We start from the raw sequence: 7,539 nt of genomic DNA, 5'->3' as shown, positions 1-7,539 counted from the left end.
GCCTCTCCTCCGGCGAGCCCTCGCCGGAGCTCGCCCTCCGCTGGCCACCGCCTCCGCCACCGCACTGGGCTGCCGCCTTGCTCCTCGTCCCGGTGCCGCCCGACGCCGGCGACCGCGCCTGCCGCGCCGCCTCCCGCCGTCCCGCGGCCAGATCGAGACACCGGCGAGCTCCCGTCGCCATCCCTGCTTTCTCCTGCGCGGATCCGGCGAGATCCGCCGCCGCTTCGAAAACCATGCCGCGGTCAACCCTAGATCCGCGAGGTGATGAATTTCTCTAAGTCCCTGATTTTCCAGATTCAAATGCTCTTGTTCATCATGCCGTAACTGTGCACCTGTAAGTCCGTTTTGCGTGTGTAGCATATAAAAATGTTCGCCTCAGAAAGCACATCATTTCATCTCATTGCATCATTTTCATTTGAGTTTATTTTGATACCCGAAATGCTGTTAGAAGTATGCTATTTGAGATAATTGTCAGATCTGCTGCTCCAATTAGATATGTGTCATTTTTGCCATGTTTAATGTGTGCATGATATGCCCATGAGCTCTTCATGAGTTTTGTTATATGTTTTGCCATCTATCCAGAGGTGCAATCCATGTATTTTTGTGATGTGTGTGGTGACTAGCACAAGCTTGCAAAGTGGTGCATTCGATAATGCTGATTTCAGGGACTTAGCATTTCCACTAAGTCCTTGGACTGTTTATCTCATTATGTCATATGTTCATGTTGTTTCCTAGTGATCCGTGCCTCTTTTGAGGATGATCAGTAAGGATGTTTTGTTAATCTTGTAGTGCTCTATCCATCCATGTCTTTGTTTGCAATTATGGAGCACCCTAGCTTAAGTAAATCGAGCTCTACTTTTGCCATTTCGTGAATCTGGGCAGATTGTCTACTTCTTAGCGATTTTGCCGGGGATGTTGTAGTTGATCCGTGCATGCTATGTTATTGTTCTTTCCATGTCTAGCTTGTATTTTGTGTATCCTTGGTGGGTGTTTGCTTAGATTGTCATGACTTGCTCTGTAGTGAGTGCATCGAGCTCGTAAACATGCCTACTTGATATCTGTTTCAGCATGCTCCAGTTTTCACTAAGTCTGAGAACTGATTATGTTTTTTCCATGTTCACATGCTTGCAATTGTATTTTCTGATCCCTTTTCGCTCAGGGTCACTAAGGGACTTTTGTTAAGCTCTTTGAGTAGCTCCATGCCATGCTTTACTTGCCATGTTCAGTTCCTGTAGCATATAATTTTCTTGCTCCAAAGTGTGCTATCTGATCTGAAATTCCAGACTAGTGTTAATTTCACTAAGTCTGAAACCTGTTTACCAATTGCACTTTTGCCATGCTTGTTTGAACCTGTTAATGGATGAATTGGCCGTAGCTCAGTGCTAGTCTTTTGTTAAGCATCATGAGTGGATCCCTGACATGTATTTTGTTGCCATGTTTGAGTGTTGTAGCATGTTTGTCTTGTTGCATTTAGATGGCTACTTGCTGTAAATCGCAGACCGGTGCCATATTTGAATTGCTTGCCATTTCCAAACGGTAACTCCGATTCTGGTGATCTTTATATTGTTTTCAAGCGATTTCATCTCATCTTTCAAGTGGCACACTTGGATTTCCAAGTTGAGGCCAGGTCTATTCATTCCTTTGCAAATCATGCATATGCATCACATACCGCATCCCGCATATCATACCATGTTCATGTGTTGGTTGTTTACTATGTTGTGTGCTTCTTTTCCGGTGTTTGCTTCTTCGGGTTGGTTCCGATAACGTCGCGTTGTGAGGACCCGTTCGTCTACCTTCCGTTTGTCTTCTTCATGGACTCGTTCTTCTTCCTTGCGGGATTTCAGGCAAGATGGCCATACCCTCGAAATCACTTCTATCTTTGCTTGCTAGTTGCTTGCTCTTTTGCCATACCTATGCTGCGATACCTACCACTTGTTTATCATGCCTCCCATATTGTTGAACCAAGCCTCTAACCCACCTTGTCCAAGCAAACCATTGTTTGGCTATGTTACCTCTTTGCTCAGCCCCTCTTATAGCGTTGTTAGTTGCAGGTGAAGATTGAAGTTTGTTCCTTGTTGGAACATGGAGATGTTGTTCCTTGTTGGAACATGTTTACTTGTTGGAATATCACAATATATCTTATTTAATTAATGCATCTATATACTTGGTAAAGGGTGGAAGGCTCGGCCTTATGCCTGGTGTTTTGTTCCACTCTTGCCGCCCTAGTTTCCGTCATATCGGTGTTATGTTCCCAGATTTTGTGTTCCTTACACGGTTGGGTAATAATGGAAACCCCTTGACAGTTCGCCCTAAATAAAACTCTTCCAGCAATGCCCAACATTGGTTTTACCATTCGCCACCTAGCCTTTTCTTTTCCCTTGGGGGTCACGCGCCCAAGGGTCATCATTATTTTAAACCCCGGGGCCAGTGCTCCTCTGAGTGTTGGTCCAACTTGTCAGCCGCCGGTGGCCACCAAGGGCAACTCTGGGCTGGCCTACCGTAAGTTTGGACAATCCGGTGTGCCCTGAGAAAGAGATATGTGCAGCTCCTATCGGGATTTGTCGGCACATTCAGGCGGTGTTGCTGGTTTAGTTTTACCTTGTCGAAATGTCTTGTAACCGGGATTCCGAATCTGATCGGGTCTTCCCGCTAGAAGGAATATCCTTCGTTGACCGTGAGAGCTTGTGATGGGCTAAGTTGGGACACCCCTGCAGGGATTTGTACTTCCGAAAGCCGTGCCCGCGGTTATGGGTAGATGGGAATTTGTTAACATCCAGTTGTAGAAAACCTAAAGTTGACCTTAATTAAAATGCATCAACCGCGTGTGTAACCATGATGGTCTCTTTTCGGCGGAGTCCGGGAAGTGAACACGGTGTTGGAGTTATGCTTGACGTAGGTTGTTCTAGGATCACTTCTTGATCATAGTTGTTCGATCATGCTTTGCCTTCTCTTCTCGCTCTCTTTTGCGCATGTTAGCCACCATATATGCTAGTCGCTTGCTGCAGCTCCACCTCATACCTTTACCTTACCCATAAGCTTAAATAGTCTTGATCGCGAGGGTGCGAGATTGCTGAGTCCCCGTGACTCACAGATACTTTCAAAACCAGCTTGCAGGTGTCGTTGAACCGTGCAGATGACGCAACCAAGCTCAAGGAGGAGCTCGATGAAGATCTTGCCCTTTGTGTTGTTTCGTTCTAGATAATCAGTAGTGGAGCCCAGTTGGGGTCGATCGGGGACCTTGTCGCATTTGGTAGTCTTCTTTTATTTTGGCTCCGTAGTCGGGCCCTGATTGTATTTGGATGATGTAATGCTTTATTCATGTATTTGTGTGAATTGGCGATTGTAAGCCAACTATGTATCTTTTTCCCTTATGTATTACATGGGTTGTGTGAAGATTACCTCACTTGCGACATTGCTTTCAATGCGGTTATGCCTCTAAGTCGTGCTTCGACACGTGGGAGATATAGCCGCATTGAGGGCGTTACAAGTTGGTAATCAGAGCCTTCCCCGACCTTAGGAGCCCCACTGCTTGATCGAATTAGCAGTCGTTATTGAGTCTAGAAAAATGTTTTGAGTCATTTAGGAATTATATATCGGAGAGTTTAGGAATTCTTTTTACTCCCCAGTCCCTTCATCGCTCTAGTAAGGCATCCTGATGTAGAGTTTTGTCTCTTCTCTTCTCAAATTTCACTAAAAAAAATTGAGGATCACGCGGGTATCTTGGAATCGTTCCGATCGATTTGTGACGAGAACATTGTTCTTGGTGCCTCCTGTCATTTAGGGGTTGTGGCAGTGTCCCGGGGAGTTGAGCTCCGAGGTGTTGTCGTCACAATTTTATCGTTGCAGTTCTAGAATACCTGAGAGTAGTTTCGCCGACATCGAAAATCTCTTTTATGCAGTTGTTGGTGAGATAACCTCGACGCCACCCAGTACTGGGGCGGGAGTTCGGGAGTATTGCGATAACTTGTATAACGGATGCTTTTCGAAGGTTGAGGTAAATGATTTCCGAAGGTTTCTTGGTTATGTGTTGAAGGATGGATACAGCTGGATGTAGGATTTGCTAGTTTTGGGTGAGATATTATGCTTCCCCTGTATCCCCAACACCTGATTGCATAACCGGGAAAATTTCGGGAGTTTATAAGTGGGAAATCAAGTAGCTCTTAGGATATCTTTCTGACAGATGTATGATATGAAATTGGGGTTCGACATCAAGTGGTCCGCCTATTCACGGTTGGTTTTACAGTGGTCTCGTTGTGTCTTAAAGAGTCCTTGGCTATGCCGACTCAGGGACGCTTCGTATGTCATGTGCACTGCCTTGTACATGATGGTGCTGTACGATCGAGCCCGTGTAGGCCCCACCACGAAAACTTCCGATGAAATCTCTATCATATGTTTGTTCCAGCTTATTCTGCGAGCCAATCCTTTGTTTTGTTTTGAGTTGTGGTATTCGAGTTGCTTCAAAGTCAAATGTTGATTCCATACCTTTCCCAAGTGGTGTTCTCATACTCCGATGTGAATACTAATCCTTCTTGATCATCGAGATTGTGTTGTCAATCCTTTTCAACCGGCGTGTTTCTCTTCAAGTGGATCCGATCATTTCAACATCAGATGGATCAATTATCATTTCTTCTCAACGATGTTTGTTTCATCCGTCTCCAAGTTGCCTTTGTTTTTCCCACCCACCCACCCTTTTTCTTCAAGGACTAAGATTTCTTAATCAGCTATCCATCTTATTCATGTGAAGCCTCTTCTTTCTTTTCAATCAATATTCTTATCCGGTGATTCTCATGAAGATTCTAACGGAGATTCAAGTTCATCATTCTTCGTGCTTTTCCTTCTCCGGTGGATTCAATTTGAGTTTTCAGTGTTGATCATATTCTTTTCTTTATTTCTAGTGATATTTACATGTCGAGGCACCTCATAATCATCCACTTCTCGCTATTTTTGTTCCGGAGTGCTGAAGATATCTCAAAGATTCGTGTTTCCACTCTGCTTTCGTTCAAACTTTTTCGAGAATGTTATCTCATTCAAGTCATTTAACTCAATCGGCGCAATCTATCTTTCAAATCGTTCTACGGTGTTTTCTTTTGAATGGGCCCTAACCCACAGGTCTTTTTCTAGGATCTTACCTGACTCTTCTTATTTTCCCGGAGCTATCCTCAAAATTTCCTTTCGAAGTTTGACGTAAGTATGATTTATCATCAGTTAAATGTCTTTCTCCAAGATCTTTCAAATTCATTTCATTGTTGATTCAACTTTTATATTCTTCTTTATTCCAGTGCCTCAATAATTCTTGGTGGTGTTTCTCGTTGTCATTCTCATCTTTTGAAGACCGAAGAAGAGTTTTCCTCCATATCTTGCCCCATTCTCGGAAATCATCTCATAATTGTTTTGATTGTGAGAATCCTTTTCACCTATCCGGAGCATTTCAAGAGTTTTTTCAGTTTGTTTATCCGAAGGCCATCAGTTCGGGATTATCCATTTCAGCTTCAGCTTTCATTCTTCAAAATCTTACCGGTGCTTCATTCAAGTGATCTCTAATCAGTTCGTGATCCCTCCGTTCTCATGGATCTAAATTCTCTCATGTATCTTCGTTCATTTGTCAATTCTTACCCGGTGATTCATCCCTTTATTTCATTCATCTCCAATTCTTATGGTGGTTCATTCAAGATTTCTCTTCCTTCATTTATCATATCAATTTATTCGTTGCTTCAATCCTACTGGTGGTTCGTTGAAGATCTTCCCAAGTTGACGCTATCTGTCTTAATGCTTTCGATGAGAATAAGTAGTATGCCAAATCCGTTGCTTGGCATCAATTTAATTGATGAAGGGTAAGCATAATGTAATTCTTATTCTTGTTTCATCCAAGTGATTAATTCCTTACTCCGGAGGCTCATCAAATTCTTGATTTCATTTGTTCATCTTTCTTTTCTGGAGTTCCAAGCTTTTCCGCATTATCTCGTCGCGAAGCTCCATCTAAATCATTGCAAGGCTTCACCTTGTGTTTTCAACTACCCTTTCTTTCCGTTTGATCATTCTTTTGTTTAACGAAGTTCTTCATGGAGGTTCTACATGATGGTTCATCAAGGATTTATTTCCTTCTCGAAGTTTTCATCGAGATTCTTTTAAGGAGCTCAAGCATTATTCTTCTTGTAATCCGGAGTGAAATTCTTTCTTCCGTACCATTGGAGGTGGTATTATGTCATTCTTGATAATTTTCCTTCGTGCTTCATGTTTCTCAAGCTATCAAGAATGAGGTATTTTAAATTCATCAACCTCTTCGTTGGAATTATCTTGGGCTATATTTCACCAAAAAGCCTTCCCTAAGGTTTGTTGCTATCTATGGTGCTCATAAAGGACCCAAGTTCTTCTTTATCCTCCCGGTGAAATATTTTCTCGTCTCCTTGTTCATATCAATATAATTCTTTTTCCTGTGAGTGGCAGGTTGTCACCTCATAATTTGAGGTGTATTCCATAAGATTCGTTTCCCTTCGTTCATTTCATTCCATTCTTACTTTTGTTCTGGAGGCATTGTGATGTTGCTCTCTTCAACCCATCTTGTTTTGTCAGGATCATGTTCTTTTCATGCTTATCCTTTAACCGGAGTGTGTGCCCGCTGCTCAAGTTCCTTCATTTTATCAAGTCTTTCATCTCTTTTAACCGGAGTGCTTTCAACATTGTTCTTCTTTGTTGTATTTTTTCTTTTAATTTGTCCAACCTTTTCAAGGTTCTTTGGTTCCACTCGTTTGTCAAAGAAGCAACTTAGTTTTACCTCTCCTCTCTTCTCTTCCGTTGTTCCTCCGGTGCCATTCTAGATCTCGGGACGAGATCCTCTCGTAGTGGTGGAGTGTTATAACGCCCCAAGACCGTTGTGCCAGGTGTCATCCAGTTATTCGCTGCTGTTGCCTTGTCATTTCTTGTGTGTCATGCATTGCATATCATGTCATCATGTGCATTTCATTTGCATACGTGTTCGTCTCATGCATCCGAGCATTTTCCCCGTTGTTCGTTTTGCATTCCGGCGCTCCATTCTCCTCCGGTGGTCATTTCTACCTTCTTCTCGTGTGTGGGGATTAAACATTTCCGGATTGGACCGAGACTTGCCAAGCGGCCTTGGTTTACTACCGGTAGACCGCCTGTCAAGTTTTGTACCATTTGGATTTCGTTTGATACTCCAACAGTTAACCGAGGGACCGAAAAGGCCTCGTGTGTGTTGCAGCCCAACAGCCCTCCAAAGTGGCCCAAAACCCATCTTAACATCCTCCATCATTTAGAGCGTTCGATCACGATCGCGTGGCCGAAAACCGCACCTCATTTGGACACTACTAGCTCCCTCTATGCCTATTTATACCTCCCCCATTCGTAATCCCGGGTCATTCCACCCCTAACCCTAGATCCACCCCTCTCCGCGCGGCCGGACACGTCCGCCGGCTGCCGGACAGCGTCCGCCGCTGCCTGCAGTGAATCACAGCGCGCCAAGTGGCACTACGCCCACTTCCCCGCCGCCAGGCCCGCCCGCGCCGCGCCCGGGCCAGATCG

Source organism: Triticum dicoccoides, chromosome 7A (assembly GCF_002162155.2).
Source record: "Triticum dicoccoides isolate Atlit2015 ecotype Zavitan chromosome 7A, WEW_v2.0, whole genome shotgun sequence".
Classification (NCBI taxonomy): domain Eukaryota; kingdom Viridiplantae; phylum Streptophyta; class Magnoliopsida; order Poales; family Poaceae; genus Triticum; species Triticum dicoccoides.
Note: the sequence above shows the minus strand (reverse complement) of the source record.